General features: G+C 33.1%; 1 protein-coding gene across 4 annotated transcripts in view; it reads left to right on the forward strand.

The window, feature by feature from the left end:
• The first annotated feature begins 1,059 nt into the window (after positions 1 to 1,059).
• LOC127833654 (phosphatidylinositol 3,4,5-trisphosphate 5-phosphatase 2A-like) overlaps positions 1,060 to 17,831 on the forward strand; it is a 148,772-nt gene continuing 132,000 nt past the window's right edge. Inside the window, exon 1 of one of the 4 annotated variants that reach the window (XM_052359047.1) lies at positions 1,060 to 1,174. The gene's annotated coding sequence lies outside the window, so the exon portion shown is untranslated. The other 3 variants (XM_052359049.1, XM_052359048.1, XM_052359046.1) reach the window with 3 other exon arrangements.

Here is a 17,831-nt window from a genome sequence, read left to right on the forward strand (position 1 = left end):
ATTATATATACACGAGGTATGAAACGCACTATATGCCTATTGCTGAAAGATTGTGGAACACTTGACGTGACCTTTTTCATCGAAAACACACATGTTCCCATGCAGTTGCCGACAAAATGCAACTGGATTCGTTAAAAGACAGTAAATGCAACGAGATTACACTACTAACCGATCTCCTGCTCGGCTAATAACTTTAATATTCAATTAAATTCGACTTTCTCGCTACATGTCTGTGTTTTGCTGTCATATTTTGTCGATCGAATGCTCTGTTCTAAAACGCCATATCATTGGCCAACACAATCAGAACAACCAACCAGATGACGAGTTATAAAATTAAAATGGTGTACATGTGTAGATAAAACACCGAGTGACATATAGCGAGAAAGTCAAATTTAATTGAATATTAAAGTTATTAGCCGAGCAGGAGATCGGTTAGTTGTGTAATCACGTTGCTTTAACTGTCTTTTAACGAATCCAGTTGCATTTTGTCGGCAACTGCATGGGAACATGTGTGTTTTCGATGAAAAAGGTCATGTCCAGTGTTCCAGTGTTCCACAATCTTTCAGCAATATGCATACCTTGTGTATATATAATACCTATACGAGGGTTATTTTTTCAAACTATGAATTTTTGTAAATATTCGTTGTTGAAAAGTCAAACCATACACAATAGGTGTATATTTAACAATCTGGAACCCCTGGGGTAAGCTCGGGGGAAGGGGGGTAGGGTCCCGGGGGGGGGGGGGGGGGATGTATGATACTGCTGCCTGTGCAAAGAGCGAAAAACTGCAATGCTTTCAGCGCTTTGATTTTATTAAAATTATTGCTTTTACCTTGTAATTGTTAAAGAAATCTTTTAGGATATTGTGACATTTAAACGAATTAAAAAAAAGCAACCGAAACTATCTCCGGAATCCTCCGTAAGATTTAAGCAATAAACCGTCTGCTGATCCACAACCTCCGCGCAGTGATTTGACGGTATGTGAGAGCAAGGAACGACAACTCTGCATGGAGATTGGCTGATCCAGTCTAGTGTAACCTCAATTTGTATTTAACTATTGGTCTAGTGTCGCCCAAAAACAACAACAACAGCAACAAACAATAACAATACTTTCTCGGACTGAGTTGAAAAGTTTATTGACTCTGACAAACAGCGGCGAGATTTAATAAAAGAGGTTAAACTTCATTTATTTAGAATTTGACAAAATTCAGAGTGACAAGAGTGTTATGTAATGTTTTGGTTTCGCAATTTCTAGAACATCGTCTGCAAACGTCATAGGCGCTCGATGTCAATGACAATATTTTTTCGGCGTAAGCTGCATAAGCCAGCTTTTCACCTTAGCCTGACCTTTGTAAGTGTCCAATAAAATTCCAATAAAATTTCCCGCGGCTAGGTACGAATGAATACACTTCATTTATTCCATTGGCTGATTTGAGTATACCACCAGAACATTGGAAACATATCCGCGTCTTTGTAACACTGTTTTACTGTATGAAACAATTTTATCTCGAATGAAAAGGCTTAATAGATAGAACAGTTTTACACTCAATTCTCGACATCAATACAGTTTGTGCGTACACCTTTTATTTTCAGAGTATTACCAGCGCAAGAGCGTTTATACTTAAAAGGCTATGTTCTCATATTTAGTACTTACTTCCTTATTCCTGTCAACATGTTAACATGTAAAAGTATAAAGAGCAATGGAAGCGAGGCCTCACTTTAAAGCATTGCATTTCAACCCGCGAGGTATATCGGGTAAATTCGCGGACATTTAGAGTTTATATACAGGTCATCACCGGAGTTGGCTGCCAGTAAAATAATCGTTATATAATAAAGACGCTATCCGTGAACTAGGTGACCTGGAATTTTCTTAAGACCAGAAATATGTTAAATGAAGATATTCAGCAATATAATTATGGTATGTAAATAATAGATTCTTAATGTGTTTTCAACAATACAATGATAAATATTATTGTTGATAAATTTAACAATAATTATTCGTCCATATTGCTTAATGTACTAAAGTGATATTATGAGCATGTAACAGTTTATAGGTGTCTATCGCAACCGTTGATTATTTTTGATGTTTCTACTTCATATACACTTATATTAATTAATACAGCATCATCATACTAAAACAATATACCAGAAAGAGAAAAATAATGCATTTGAATATCAACCGTACTTTCGTTTGACAACTGATCATGCGTTTACGAGTTGAACCTAAATTTAGTTTTAGTGCAGATTTGTTCATACGACACAAAGACACGAAATTGTTTTACGGATCATTTCAGCTTACAGGACTGGGTGGGTCACGTAAGAATATCGAATATAAAATATATTTTTATAAACAACTGGTAGCAAGGTGAGTTGCAGATAATTAATCAGTAACCACATTTTAACTAACTATTTTGACCTGTTAATTCTTTTCAGCTCAATTCAACAGTGCAAAATGCCCATTATATCACTTTAAGCATTAGCACGATGATAATTGATACTGTTAATAAACGAATCAAATAGCAATGCCCGACAAACCACTAAAACAGGTTTGTTCGAAGAACGCGCCTATAAATACGGATACTTCTCGTGTGGCCGGTTGACTCATATGTTTAAATTTCACTTCCATTCTTCTTTTGGTTTTCTGTTTTGTATCTATAGGTTTATGACCAGCAATATGTTATAATGTAAAATAAGCCGCGAAAACTCCCCGTAACATCCCGTACTGCGTGTGATGCAGCTAAGAACTGCACAGAAAAAGACATTCGCTATCCTTGATCTCATTCATTAAACTATTTACGCCGTATATCTTTTTTAAAGATATTTCTTGTTTAATTTATTTATTAATTTGTTTTTTAGTTACCCGTTGTTTATTATAATGCATACACATACTAAATTAATAAAAAATTTCCGACAAAACGTCTTCTTAAAAAAAAGATAGTTCGACTATGCACATAGATATTGAGCAAGCGCTACAATTATGCATAATGACGCACTTCCGTTGCTTTAGAAAATGGCGAGTGCTTTACCTTGTCAATATCTATGTGCATAGTCTAACTATCTTGTTTTTAAGAAGACATTTGAATAAATAAAAAAAACATTGTCATTGACATCGAGCGCCTATGATATCAAGCAGCTCCTGATATTGATATTTTGATAATTTTGTTAACATTGAAATAATTCGCGTTCAGAATAAGAGTCTGCCAAAGCAAAAATCATCAAAAGACTCTATGGCGGCAATTTGTATTGACTACATTAAAATGCAGCTGTCCCAGTATTTTATTTCACTAACATAACAACACTTGACAATAAATACAAACACAACCACAAAATGAGAAAAAACAGGTGTTATTACATTTGAAAATCTTACTTCAACTACAAAAATTTCAAATGTATCCATATTCCATAAAATTTATTGGTCCTTGTCATAAAATATCTGCATAAATTGCAAGATTACAAGCTGACAATTACACTACTGTAGTGGTAACACAACACTTTAATAAAAAACATAATTTTAAAACTTTCTCTAGATTTTCAGGAAAAGTAACATGAAATCATTGTAAATTCTAGCATAACAGCAATGAGCGAATATCGTGTCAAGCGATATACGCGTGTCAAGTGGGACTTGCCCCATTAATATTGGATGTTTATCTAGTCAAATCTTTTCATAGCTCAGTGAATTAATTTTTTAAGATTAGTCGGCAGCATGCATATTGCAATAGAGTGCTATCCTTTTCTGGATGTGAAGTCTCGATACCAGGCAGGGTTTTTTTTTACTAAGAAAGTGACGCCGATATTCGGCGTCTTCCCCTACCAGAATTTTTCCCCTAAAAATACCATTTCCCCTCCAAAAATATAATTCACCAAAATATAATATTTTACCCTCAAAGAAATGTTTTTTTTTCTTTTGGGAAGTCGACACTTATCCAATTTGTACCATGTACAATGATCTCGCTCTCTCTCCAGGCTTTTTCCGCTCCATTTTGGGAATACACCACACTGGAATTTTGGGAAGTTCGTGTCGTGAAAACTCCCATTTTGGGAAAAAAAATATTCGCAAAAGTGGCTCAATTGGGAAAAATTATCGCATGTAAATAGTGTTTCGTATATTTCAAAGAAGTCGTTAACTGGTAAATAACGACTATTTTGATAACTTTTTATTAAAATTTTACAAAGTATTATGAACATGTGAGATAAGTGCAGGTTTTTTAATCTGAATTTGGGGAAAAGGCCTTGCCTTTTTTGAGGTGAAAAAAATCGTGCAAGCGCCGGATTTTGAGGAAAAAAGGAAAGTCTTAAATAATCATTAACATATTTTACAGTTTTTAAAATAAATGCAAGGCAACAGATAATTCAATTATGCAACACTTTCTATTTTCTACACCGGATCATGTAAACTTATATATTTTAAGGTAAAAAAAAAAAAAAAAAAATTTTTTTTTGGGGGGGGGAATTGGGATTTTTTTTTCAATTGGGAAAAAAACGACCAGATTTGCATTGGGAATGGGGCTAATTTCGACCCGTGGCATAGGGCGGAAAAAGTCTGCTCTCTCCCGACGAACACTCAAATCTGGGAATCCCAGTGATTCCATATATAGCTCTTAAATTACGTCATGGAAACCGGGCAACTAATCGTATTAATCAATTGACTATTTTACTGGATTCCGGTCTTGCACGAGAAGGGTGTTTCGTCAATTAATTACCGGAAACCAGTTGAATTTTTATCCGGGTTATGTGAAAGCCAAGATATAAACGTTAAAACAGAAAAAGTCTCACAATTGGCGTTCATACACAAACAAAATAAAACGTTTGGACTCGGAAAATATTTATTGCGTTTACGCATTTTTTAAGAATGAATCATCAAAAACCGTTGCAACCCAGCAGGATTCGGAGGTACATGTAATCAACATCGATTAATACTGTCGGATTATTGTAAAAGTGAAAGTAGACAATCGGCAGCTGCCGCACCTTTCCCTTCCAATACTGTAGCAGATCTAGATCGTCATCATGAAATTGAAATCTTAATATTGACATCATTCCCCGGCCCCAGTTGAAAACATTTCCCATTATTAGATCTACACCTGCAACTTTATAAAGGACTTTGACTTTAATATCATACTTGTTCATATGTTTAAGAACAAAAAAGTCACAGAGACATGCCTCTTTTTCTAAAAAAGAAGTCTGTAGATGAGTTATAGACATTGAAATGAACAGTTTTTATTTTTTCCCCAAATATGTCTCTTTCGCGCTCGATTTTCCCCTTTTACCCAGCGTCCAGTGTCTTCCCCTTTTTATAAAAAAAAAACCCTGCCAGGTAAATAATACCAGTAATGGATGTTATTGCAGTTGTTATTAGCTTTGCATCATGATTAGAAATAATTCAAGGTAAATCATTTATTGCCGCATTGATTACATGTACATGCATTCAGAAATTGTTTTACTTATTTGTTTCCTTAACCGTTGATACACGGTTATCATGGATAGCCACTGTTACATGGAATGCCTTTTGAGCTCTACGGAGAACTGTTCATGAATTTCTCCTTCACTGCCACAGAAACAAGCCGAATATATGCAGAATTTTACTAGACACATTCCTTAAATATCAATTTTTTTAACAATGCTTAATAAATCATTTCTAACGGGACAATTACCTTACTCTGTTAAATACAAGAACTTATTTCATATTGTTAATGTGGCAACTGTAAAACTAAGGGAGATAATTATACTGTAACAGTGAAGAAACACAAAGTATCTAATATGACCTCGACACCTTTCGTCATATTTCATGGTTTTCAAAGTTTTACAGTTACTATTATATAGTACACAAATTATTTCATTAAAGCATTGTAAAGAAACAATTGTATTACCGTAATTAGTCTATGATTGTGGACACTTAAAAATATTTATTTTTGTTCGTGTCCAAAAACTTAGATACGAAAAATATTCACAAAATACAGGTGTCCGAAAACTAAGAGTAAAAAATTGAAGTGTCCCAAAATAGCGTCAATGGTATCAATGACTACCGGTTTGTAAAATACCAAGCCATATAGTATAAATTACAGTTAGATAGGTTTGCACTGCATTTTAAATATTTTTAAATGCTTAATTTATTTCACAGAAAGTTACTACAAGGTTGTAATTTGACCAAGGAGTTCAAAGATGAGCATGTGATGTACCGATACTCTCTAGTATGAACCTGTAATTAACGCAATAAAAAATCAAACTATGAATTCTTTGTTTGTTCATTTCCGATAGTTGTTGTCTAACACCTTCCGTTTTTCAAAAACATGCAATAGCGTGCATCAAACTTTAAAGCGTTTAGTATTTGTCACAGTTATTTTCTGAGAAGGGGTAGTACCATTGCGGTAGATAATTGTACTCTTAATTGGCACTACCCCTGGTAATTGTCATAACGCTTATGCTATCGGGCGAAACCATTGTTTAATACCGGTTTACAAGGTTATTGACCAGACGCAAATGTAATGGTCCGTTGCCCTCAGGCATGCACCTGCCTTGTTTTATGATGTTAATCTGGTTGTAAAACCTCATGATCAAAGTGTCATTAGATATCGAAAACATGACCAAAATTTGGTATAGTAGCGCTGTAAAATATACTCTCCGAAAACTTAGAGACATTAATTATGGACAAAACTTATGTGTCCAAAAATTAAGAGTCATGAAAAATAATTGTTTTTGCTAAAAAAATGGGTGTCCGAAAACTTAGAGTGTCCGAAAACATAGAGTATTTACGGTAGTTGAATCTTTTCAATGCCTGTCAACGATGTATTTCAGACCTCATCATCCAGACCTAGACATCCATATTTTAAAATGAGCACGGGACCTGCAACATTTGACAATACATTTTATGTTCAAATAGATGTGGCAGTAATAGTGGATCATGATGTATTTCTTGAGATAGACATTTTGTCAGATGATGACAGTGATGAAAATGGCTGAAATTATATGAGAAACATTTATTATGTAGACCTTTAAGAACTCTTGTAAATAAGCGAGATATCAAGATTGGAATAAAAGTCTGAAGTACTTTTTTTTAACAATTTCAACGCCTAATTGCAATATAAAACAACTTTTTTCGTCCTTTCATGCTAATGTTACTGTAAAAAAAATCTTTGTGACTATCAAAAATGTCCTCTGGCTATGAAATGTTTAAAGTTTTATAGCCACATTGACAATGAAGGCCAAAAAGCTAGTTTTGCTGACTGCTTTTATAAATTTCTGAAAGCAAACAAAAATGAATGATCAATCTAGGAGTAATAACAGAACTAAAGCTTAATGCATAAAAATAGATCACATTGTGAGGTGCTGAAAAATGAAGTGCTCCTCCTGTATTCAGACCAAGGTTAAGAACGACCAATTCTTAACCTCGTTAAAAACATTTAAATGTAGAAATCAGGTTTCTTATTTTGTATAAATATGGTCATTTATACTGAACAAAAAAAATGTTGTTTTTTATTAAACTGTATATACTTGTACTTTTTATCACCTGCCAGAGGCATATGGATAAAAAATAAAAAATTGGCGTTGTCCGTCAGTCATGATGTCTGTCTGTCCATCTTTCACAAAAAAAAATAATAAGCGGGTGATATCAATTTAAGGAATTTGCTTGTCTAAGTTACTATTTGGTATAAGAAAATACCCGGTACCGTTGTCCAATCTGACAGGGAACCAAATTACATCTACATCATGGATTAAAAGAAAATCATAAGGTGGAGCATAATGGCGTTTTTTGTGTGATTTCAAAATGGAATAGCTTATGGATATGTCACATGAAGGTGTTAAAATACATATTTGTTTGATTTACAAGGTAATTTGAGTTTTTTTCTTGCGTTTTAAACTTAAATTTTTGCTTCCCAGCTCATTTCTCTGTCTGGGGACAACTTTCATTATTTCAGCTATTCAGATTTGGTTCAAAGTGACTGCCATAGCAGAAAATTTTCCCTACTGAGTACATTTATTTGGAATAGCTTTGGAATCAAAATCTTTAAAAAATACGAATCACTTTTTATGTTTTATGTACAAGTGATAGATTAAATTGGTGTTGACTGTAATATCTGAACTTGGATGTTTCAACGAAGACAATCATACAATTTGTTAGAATAACAAAAAATGTATTTGACGTAAGACAGCAACAGCATTCTGAGTCATCTATGTTTATGCTAATTTTAATCCCTTCTTTTGTTAAAATGATACTGAACTAAACCTAACCCTAGTATTAAAATTGAATGCTCACCAAGAGTTTGGCATTCAGGGCATTCAAGTTGTTGCTTCATACGTTTTTCTTTCAAAGAACAATATTCATGTTGTGTCCGTGAGTTTTGCATAACTTATTATAAGGGTACAAACATGTACATGATTGTGTTTAAATTTCCATCATTACAAACAGTTGAAAACAATTTGTTTAGAAACAAGAATACGGTACTTTAAAAAGCTGGTTTGTTTCTTAATTAACTGCTTTTTAATTTCAATAGAAATACAACATCATGCAATCACAGGTAGTTAATTTTATTCATGCTATTCATGTATATTGTTTAATGATACATACAATATTTAGATTAAATGACAACATAAGTGATATTTTGTTGTCACAGTCAAGTTTTTATGAGACAATTTCTCCTGTTGATATGTTTTTGTACTATTAATTAAGTGACTACAAATATGTGCCCAACTAAAGACATAATTGGAATCATTTTAGATTGTTGGGACCAAACTGTTTTTTTTTAATACATTAACATTTCTTTTTTAAACAACTGTTATAATTAGAGTTGTCCATTAATGTGTACATTTTCAATAGATTTTATTTATATACATGTATGTATATATATGCAATAATGTATGTAAATATAAATATAATTCAAAGTGTATAAGCTCAAAAAGAGACTTATTATGAAATGAAAAACAACATCAGTGACAATGATACTAGCATGAGCAAGGTTCATATTAAACAGAGAGGCCTTTCTGTGGAACCTGATTTTGTTAAATGTTTGTTTGAGTGGGCTCTGTTAATGCAGAACAATTCTAACCCACAATTGTGGTGATGCATTGTTGCTTAACTGAGAGATTTAAGTGGTGGCTCTGAGTTTTTCTAAGCAAGAATAGTATCTGTTTTAAGAAGCGCAAGGGGAGTTTTGAGTACGCCATAAAACCGATGTGATAAAGACTAAGTGCTGGTAAGCGGGTAATTTCGCACCTTAAACAATAATCCGGTGTCAAGGTTGTGTTAATTTCCTTTAGAATATGCAATTAACTTTTTCTATTTATTCTATTTAATAATTCAAGTTGCCTTTTTAGTAACTTTAATTTTATTTAAGTCTGTTTTAACTCATATGCAAGCATATAAATTTAAATACCTAAGCATTATTTTTAAGTTTAAGGCCTGGATAAGCAATTACATACATGCCATACGTCCCGGATTGTCCGGGACAGTCCCGGAAATGAAGAACTTGTCCCGCTGTCCCGGAAATCTGTCAAATGTCCCGGTATTTACAAAATCCATATATACATGTACCTTATCTTAGGCTTAACTGCACCTCGAATCTGTGTATATCTGCAGCGTCTCCATGACAATGCCTACCCGAATAGGCAGACTACGCTACGTGTCATTGATCAATTAACAGGGGTCCTGTTATCATATCGATTGTCTCACGTTCGCGGTCAAACCGAAAAGGCGGCATTGTTTAATGTGATTGTTAATTGACTTTAATCTATCTTGTCATTATTTCCCGCTGAGTAAAAAATTAAAAGCAGTTTATGTTCGCACGTTTAAACGCAAAGAAGTTGAGTAAAAAAGTAAGCATATAAAAACGCCATCCTCACTAGGTACATTATTGTCTTGTTCTAAATCCCCAGTAAACATAACGTTAAAAATAATAAGTGACGTTCGCCATGTTATAAATGAATAAAGGCGTATCAACAATTACGCGTTACACACCAGTCTTAATAACAATAATGCAGTGACGTCTTCATCTATGTTTAGAACGCTTACACTGAAAACACGTGGCTTGTATCTAGTAACGGAAGTAGTAATGTTTAATTTGACGTTAATAGATCAAGTGTATTTCGGATAGGCTTTCGAACTTTTGCAATTAACGATGCGAAACAAAAAAAAGTACCAAAAATGCATATGTCTATAAATATCGCTACATTTTATACATGTCCCGGAAAATTGGCAAAAGTCCCGGACAATTTAACTCAAAGTCCCGGAATTGGTCTGAAAAATTATGGCATGTATGGCAATTATCTTGTAACAAAGCTTACCCTATAGGATTGAAAGAGTATGTCTGTCAAATAAATTAAAACTTGCTTTTTCTTTAAATCAATGTAAGTTGCAGCGATTACATTTAACTTGTGTCAAGTGTCAAATTCACTTATTCTCTTATGGACAGAGTGCAGTTTTAATGATATTGGCATTTAACGATGATGCAAGTAAATTGTTTTAACATCTTGACTGTTTTCAACAGTGCTTATGCATAAAGCAGTACTTCATTTACATTTTTTTTATAACAGTTTTACTTTGAAAGCTTATTTATATTATTAATTGTCTCCACTTGGGAAAAGTGTTCCAGTGACATTTTTTACAAATATAACTCAAAATAAAATGAAAATAAATGAAAAACCAGTCATATGCTAATAACAATTATTTCATAAACACTTATTTAAATAGTAGTTTTTTTTCAAACTATAAAATTGCAATTATCTATTCTTAAATTAGGGCTAATTAGTCTGTGCAATAGCAAAGGTTTGGCCATATATTAGTAATAAACTGCTGGCACATTGTTAATTAACATCAACTTTAATTGCATAGGTATTTACTTGGAAAGAGTTAAAGGTTCTTGTTCACATATGTTGGTATTAGTCTAAGTTTTTTACTTAAATAGTGACTCATATTGAGCAAGTAGAAAGAGAGAGCTCAAGTGTGCGAATGACAACGAATTGAAGAGAAAAACAATGACCAGTGTGATTTGACCATGTGTCCTTCATATTAAAAAGCTTTTGCCTTAACCTGTCAGCCATTATGTGACATATGTTGTCCAGGGGCATAGGTAATGGGGAGGCAGGGGAAGTGGCCACCTCCCCAATTTTTCGGCTAGTCGTCGTTATATAAATAAAACGTGAAATCCCAAAAAATCGCCACCCCAAAACCAGTATTTTTGTAATCATGCGTGTCATAAACCAGGGACCCGGGTAAATGTCATTGCGTTAATTGTTTTATTGTTCTTTTCCGTGATTGCACTGTCTGTGTTTTGATTAAGGACAGGCTTTTCTTTTAATTTTAATTGATTGCTTTTATTAAACGGTAACTGCCACTTAAAACAATTTTGAGTAAATATACGCGTAAAAAACATTATTTTGATTGCAAATATTTTGTTCTCTATGTATAACAGTTATTATTTGATTAGAAAACATTGAAACAATATCTTATATGTAATTGTTTAATGTTCAAAATGAGTATTCCTCATCAACCTCGAAATTTTACTTTGCCTTAAGAGTACATTCGGGAAGACAAAGCCAGAACAGCGTTCATTCCAATCTAGTTGGTTTGATTCGTTCCCATGGCTCCACTATGATGAGGTATTAAATTTTAATTTGCGACCGTTCTTACCCTTGTCAAAAAATAACCCACTTTCATACCAAAACACACTTAAACCAACATAAAACTGTGTTTTTTCTGAGTTTTTCTTAGCGGAAGTTGGTTTTTGCTAATAAAAGTGAGTTTTATGTGCGCTAAACTGTGCTTAACTGAGTTTAAAGTTGGTTATTTTAAGAAGATGTGTGTTTAAGCGAGTTTTTTTCAGTAAGAAGTCGGTTTTTTGTGTGTCAAAAGTGAGCCTTTTTATTTATGAGTTGGTTTATGTGTGTTTAAGTGTGTCTTTTTGTTTTATAAGCGAGTCTTTTACAACAGAAGTTGGTCTTTTTTTAAACAGAAGTGGGTTTAAGCGAGTTTAACTTGGTCTTTTTGTAAATAAGTTGAGAGCTGCAACGAGGCTTAAAGACTCACTTTAACACACTTTTCAACAAGTTGGTCTTTTGTTTATTAATATAACTCATCAATGAAACAATAATTCTTCAACTGGGTCTTTGTTTGATGTTTATAGCCATAAATAAAACAAGTCAATTGTAAAGGGGCTTTTTTTACAGCTTGTTTGCCATTGTCCCTATTGTACATTTGTGTGCTCCCCATAATTTTTAGGGAATATTGGATGAAAATGGCTCTTTCAGAACATCACAGGTTCACAGATGGACAACAAGTATCACTGACAAAAACTAACAATGGTCAAGCTTAGTTTTATACATGAAAATGAAAGAGTTTGTGTTTCACTTTGAATTTTTTCTTTATGTTTGTTTTTATTATAAACAATATCTTATGATTGTTTTATGTCTTAATTTTTTTTTAAACAATCTCATATGATTGTTTATATTTGTTTAAAACAGTATTTACTTGTAAAATCTGCATATTTAAATAATTATGGTATTGGAAACATTATTTTGGAAATAATCTATTTATTTTTGTACATAAGTTATGCAAGATTTTGATATTTGCATATGATACCATCATATCCATTTTCTTAATTTGGAATAAAATAATAAAATGCCAAACATTACCTGTGTTACATAAACTGTCAACAAAATAACAAGACAATACCTTAAAACACCCTTATTTCACACCACTAACAATAAACAGTTAACAATCTGTCAGGCATTCAGAGCTAAACAGGGTACTGATTATCTAGGGGTAGATAAGGCTACTGATGGGGTCCTAGAGATAAGGCTGTGTGGAATAAGATATAAGGCTTTTGATTGGCTATTGCACTGAGGAAGTTATCTTTTTGAAAACAACAACTTTTGAAAAACAAGCTGGTGTCAGCAACTGAATATTGAGCTAAATTTAATTCAGCAACATTAATATAAAGAAGTGAAAGACTTATAATGGTAGTGTAAAATGTCTTGAAATTCTGTCAGCATGAAGTATTGTGTGATGAAAACAATGTGTTTTTTACTGCAATGTGGAAATCAATAATAAGTTGGTTGGAAAGGAGGTTGAACTGCCTGTTGTTGTTTTTGGAATACTGAAGAACAGTTTTAACAGGTTTGTATTGTCATTTCTTCACCCCTTTTTTTATTTAGTTTATTGAATTAATTATGATCATTATCATATTTATGTATTGTCACTGGGAAATGTAAATGGATAAGTTATTGTATTGCAATTTAAAGGATAAACAACACATTTTGAAGCAAAAATAGATAAACTTACACATGAAAAAGTGTAAATGTTGTGTACAGTGAATAATTATGGTTGTGTTTCATGGTTATTGTCATCTAAAATTTTATTTATATCTATTTCTGGTTATTACTGAACGGATTTCTTTCCCTCTTACTTAATTAGAACTTATATATTTTAATTTTGAAGGTTAAACTCTTGCCACAAGGCAAAATTGACATCGTTGGGAAGATCCTTTGGAAAGAATGTGCATCATCGCCTGCCTGATGTATGGACTTTTAAACCTGGTTTTTACCCTGCACAAGCTGGCAAACTTGAGGGGAACAAGAGTGGGAAAACCTCGCCCTGTCCTTGACCAAGAAAGCTCGATTTGTTGAGAGGTAAACTATACAGGTTATTGCATTTACAATGCCACCAGACCACACAGCCAAATGAGACCACGCATCTTGGTACATTTTCAAACTGCATTTTCTACCAAACGCAATTTCTTTTAATAATTGATGAAAAGTGCTAAGTCACATGTGATCACGGGATTAAAATTTCAAAAATAAACAAACAAAAACAACAAGCAAATAACTTAAATTTATTATTATTAAAGCAACAAGATTACCATAACAGCAATATTTCATAGTTAAGTGGAACAAAAACATAACCAATCAACATGTTTGAAGAATGCCTTGCCCTTTTGAAAGTGATATGGTATTAATCCTTTGCAGATCAACTGGCATAAGAGATGCTCAAGAGGAGAAGGACACAAGCAGCATCAATGGAACAACTACATGTCGCTCCAGCGCCCGCTTTCCAGGTCTCTACCAGCTGCTTTCCAGATCCCTCCACCCGCCAAGATCAGGTCTAGGTCCCTGCACTGGCTGCTTTCCAGGTCCCCTAGCGGTCAAGGTCTCTCCAGTAGCTGCTGTGCAGGTCCCAACACCGTATGCCGTCAAGGTCCCTCCTTAAGCTGAAATCCAGGTTCCTCATTCCACTGCGGTTCAGGTACCTCCAACAGCTGAGATCCAGGTCTCTGCAGCAGCTGCGGTCTAAATACTCCACCCGCAGTGGTCCATTGCGGTCAAACTTTTGCTTTTAAATCTTCCATAAATGTCTATTATTTTATAATGTATTGTAAAAATAATCTGTTAGTATTAATTTGCGGTGTACTATTTTTGTCATATAAACATAATTTTCGTACACATTGTGTTTTTTTCCCTTTTAACCACATTGGGCTTATAATGAACTGTTGTAATTGCTTCACAAAAACCATTTTTCTAGAACATATCAGTCCAAAATTTTTTTTTTCACACTGCAAAATCCCACAAAAGGCTCACAAAAAAACTACTTTCTTAAAAAAAACTCACTAAAACACTGTTAAAACCCACAAAAATCAACTTACCCAAACCCACAAATTGCTTTTGTTTTTTTCACAGATAAAATACTGTTAATAACTAGGTTTAAAGCGAGTTAAAAGCATGTTTTCACTGTGAAAAAAACTAACAAAGGCTTGCTTTCAGCTCACTTTTCGCTCACTTAAAAACCGTGTTTAGCCTGCTTATAGCTCACATAAAAAACACACTTTTTACCCACTTAAAACCAACTCCACAGACAGAAGTTGGTCTAAGCATGTTTAAAAAACCTCAAAAAACCAACTTGTAGAAAATCATACTCACTTTAAACCCACTTAAGATGGTTAAAAAACCCACTATGTTGGTTTAAAGCGAGTTAAACCAAGATTTAACTCAGAAAAAACCAAGTCGGTAAGCTAAAAAACCCAGTCGGTAAGCTAAAAGCGTGTCTGAAAAACCCGCTTTTAGCACAGTGCAAATACCACAGAGTTAAACACAGATGCCTGAAAAAACTCACTTTAAACCCACTTAAGACGGTTAAAAAAACCACTATGTTGGCTTTAAGCGAGTTAAACCAAGATTCAACTCAGATAAAACCAAGTCGGTAAGCAAAAAGTGTGTTTAAAAGACTCGCTTTTAGCTCGGTGCCAATACCGCAGGGTTAAACCCAGTTTAAAACTGGGTTATAACCGGATTTTGCTCACTTTTTTGACAAGGGTACCTTTTATAAACCTAACCAGGTATGTGTCGATCTAAATACAAACGATATTCAGAAAAAAACACAACATTGTTGCTTAATAATGTTTATTTATTATTATCATTAATATTTAACACAAAATTTATTACATTAATAATGTTATTCTTTTCAGAGCCGGGACCATGCGTCTGCCTCCCCAATGTTTGGAGGTTATCTACGCCCCTGTTGTCTCATCCATACATTTATATTCATTGTTAAAAATGTAACAAATAATAAATGTTCAGAATTATTCCATCATTCTAAGCATTTTTTGCTTTTAATTTTTATCAATTTTAAATGATGATTTCTGGTAAACACAATTGTATTATCAGTGTATGTCTAGGTCTTACTTTTACTTTGCTCCCTGATGTACAGTGTTCTTTTATTTTTTGAATTTGTGACAAAAATAAGGACTATTGTCACTAAAGCTTGTCAATCTGTGAACATGAGTCCCTTTAAGTGTCAGTAACTGTTTAAACTCTGGGCTTTATTGACCGCATCTAATATAATATTGTTATTTAAATTATGAATCTATAATAGGTTGAGAAGTGTTTGATAATAATTATTCAAACTTTAATAGTTAGAATTAGACAAGCATGATATGTCTTCTAATAATGGACAAATAAAATGCAGAATCATGGATTTATTTTGTTTAAGAAATAAGTGTGTTTATGGCTTAAATCTAAAAACATTTCACATATTGTTGTTTTAATACCCTTTCTGTTTTGAGTGTTATTTTGAAATATTAGGACTGGAAACAAACATTTTTATTTAATGCCCTGAAATAATCATTGTTTTAATGCATATATATTTGTGACTCATTGATTGATTAATTGATTGATTTCATTAAAAGAGTTAAAAATAGACAAAATGTACACTATACTGTGTTAAAAAGTGAAGTTAGTAATTTAATCTTTAAAATGTGTTCAAGCCATTGACACAGTTCAGTCATGTGCTTGTAAACTATCTAGTATGACTGTAAGTATTGTGATAGTATTGGTGGTCGGTCACAAACTCTTTATATCTTCATTAACATCATAAACCTCAGTATTTTATGTCAAGTACAAATATGGAAGGAGGAAGATATTTTACTCAAGTGTTTATGCAGGAGACTTATGCAAATATCTGTTGAGTGAAATAATAAATCTGGATAAAACTTCTTAGGTATTGCCAATTGAAGTATTATGAGTTTAAGAAAATGTTGTGTTTCTCACCCCCTGAAACCCGACATGCTGTGAGAAGTTGAACATGCTAGGAGATGTAGCCGATATATTTCAAAGAATTTTGGTAGGGTAAGTCAATCCAGTTCTATAATTGTTTAATGGCATTTTTGAAATATTTATATTTTGGTGCATGCAAAGGAGGTATTACCATGTATGTTAGAAAAAGCCTGGTTATTAATATTCAGGATTTATTGAAATATGGCTATTTAAAGTCGACGATGCAGGGATTTGTCCCATATTTAGCACTTTATTTACTAATTTCTTTAAAGGTATGCCAGTGAAAAAGTTTTTTCACGACAATTATATTAACCAATGTCCCCGAGAAACATATCTACCAGGGTTTCTAAAAAAAGTTAGTATTGGTGGAAAAATTCGACTTTACATACAACATGTTGATGAAAAAATGATATGACATGGTGCTGTACAAAGATGTAGAGATATGACATGTGTGAAGTTTATTTATAAACTTAAAAGCTCACTATTACAGCTGATTTATGCCCACTCTGACACATTGTAGATCATTTTCATTGAACTTTGAGGTTTTATAATGATATCCGCTCTGAAGCTAAGTTAATTTCCAGCTAATTTGTAACTTTTATTGTTTGAAAATCATTGTCAATATAAAGCAATTGATTCATACAAGTAAAAATGTACATCCGGTATGCAAACAAACATTTATAATAATATTTTGTGCCTATAGTTCCAATTATGGGCGGTAGACTTTTATAAATGTGAACTAAATTTGGATCTGTTATACATGACTTCAAGTTGACAGCTTTGCAAACTTCTCCGACAATGCACACATGTAAATGTTTGTTTCTTTTCATTCTTTTTGGTAGTGATATATGCAAAATGTAAATATTTATTTTTAATACCCAACAATGCATCAAAGTGGGCATAAATCAGCTGTAATAGTGAGCTTTTAAGTTTATAAATGAACTTCACTCATGTCATATCTCGACATCTTTGTACAGCACCATGTCATATCATTTTTTCATCAACACATTGTATGTAAAGTCAAATTTTTCCACCAATACGAACTTTTTTAAGAAACCCTGGTGGATTTGTTACTCGAGGACATTGGTTAATATAATTGTCGGTGAAAAAACTTTTTCACTGGCATACCTTTAAAGAAATTTGTAAATAACGTGCTAAATTTGGGACAAATCCCTGCATCTTTCGACTTTAAATAGCCATATTTCAATAAATCCTGAATATTAATAACCAGGATTTTTCTAACAAACATGGTAATACCTCCTTTGCATGCACCAAAATATATTTTATTTCAAAAATGCCTT

This window comes from Dreissena polymorpha, chromosome 6, assembly GCF_020536995.1.
Source record: "Dreissena polymorpha isolate Duluth1 chromosome 6, UMN_Dpol_1.0, whole genome shotgun sequence".
NCBI classification, from domain to species: Eukaryota; Metazoa; Mollusca; class Bivalvia; order Myida; family Dreissenidae; genus Dreissena; species Dreissena polymorpha.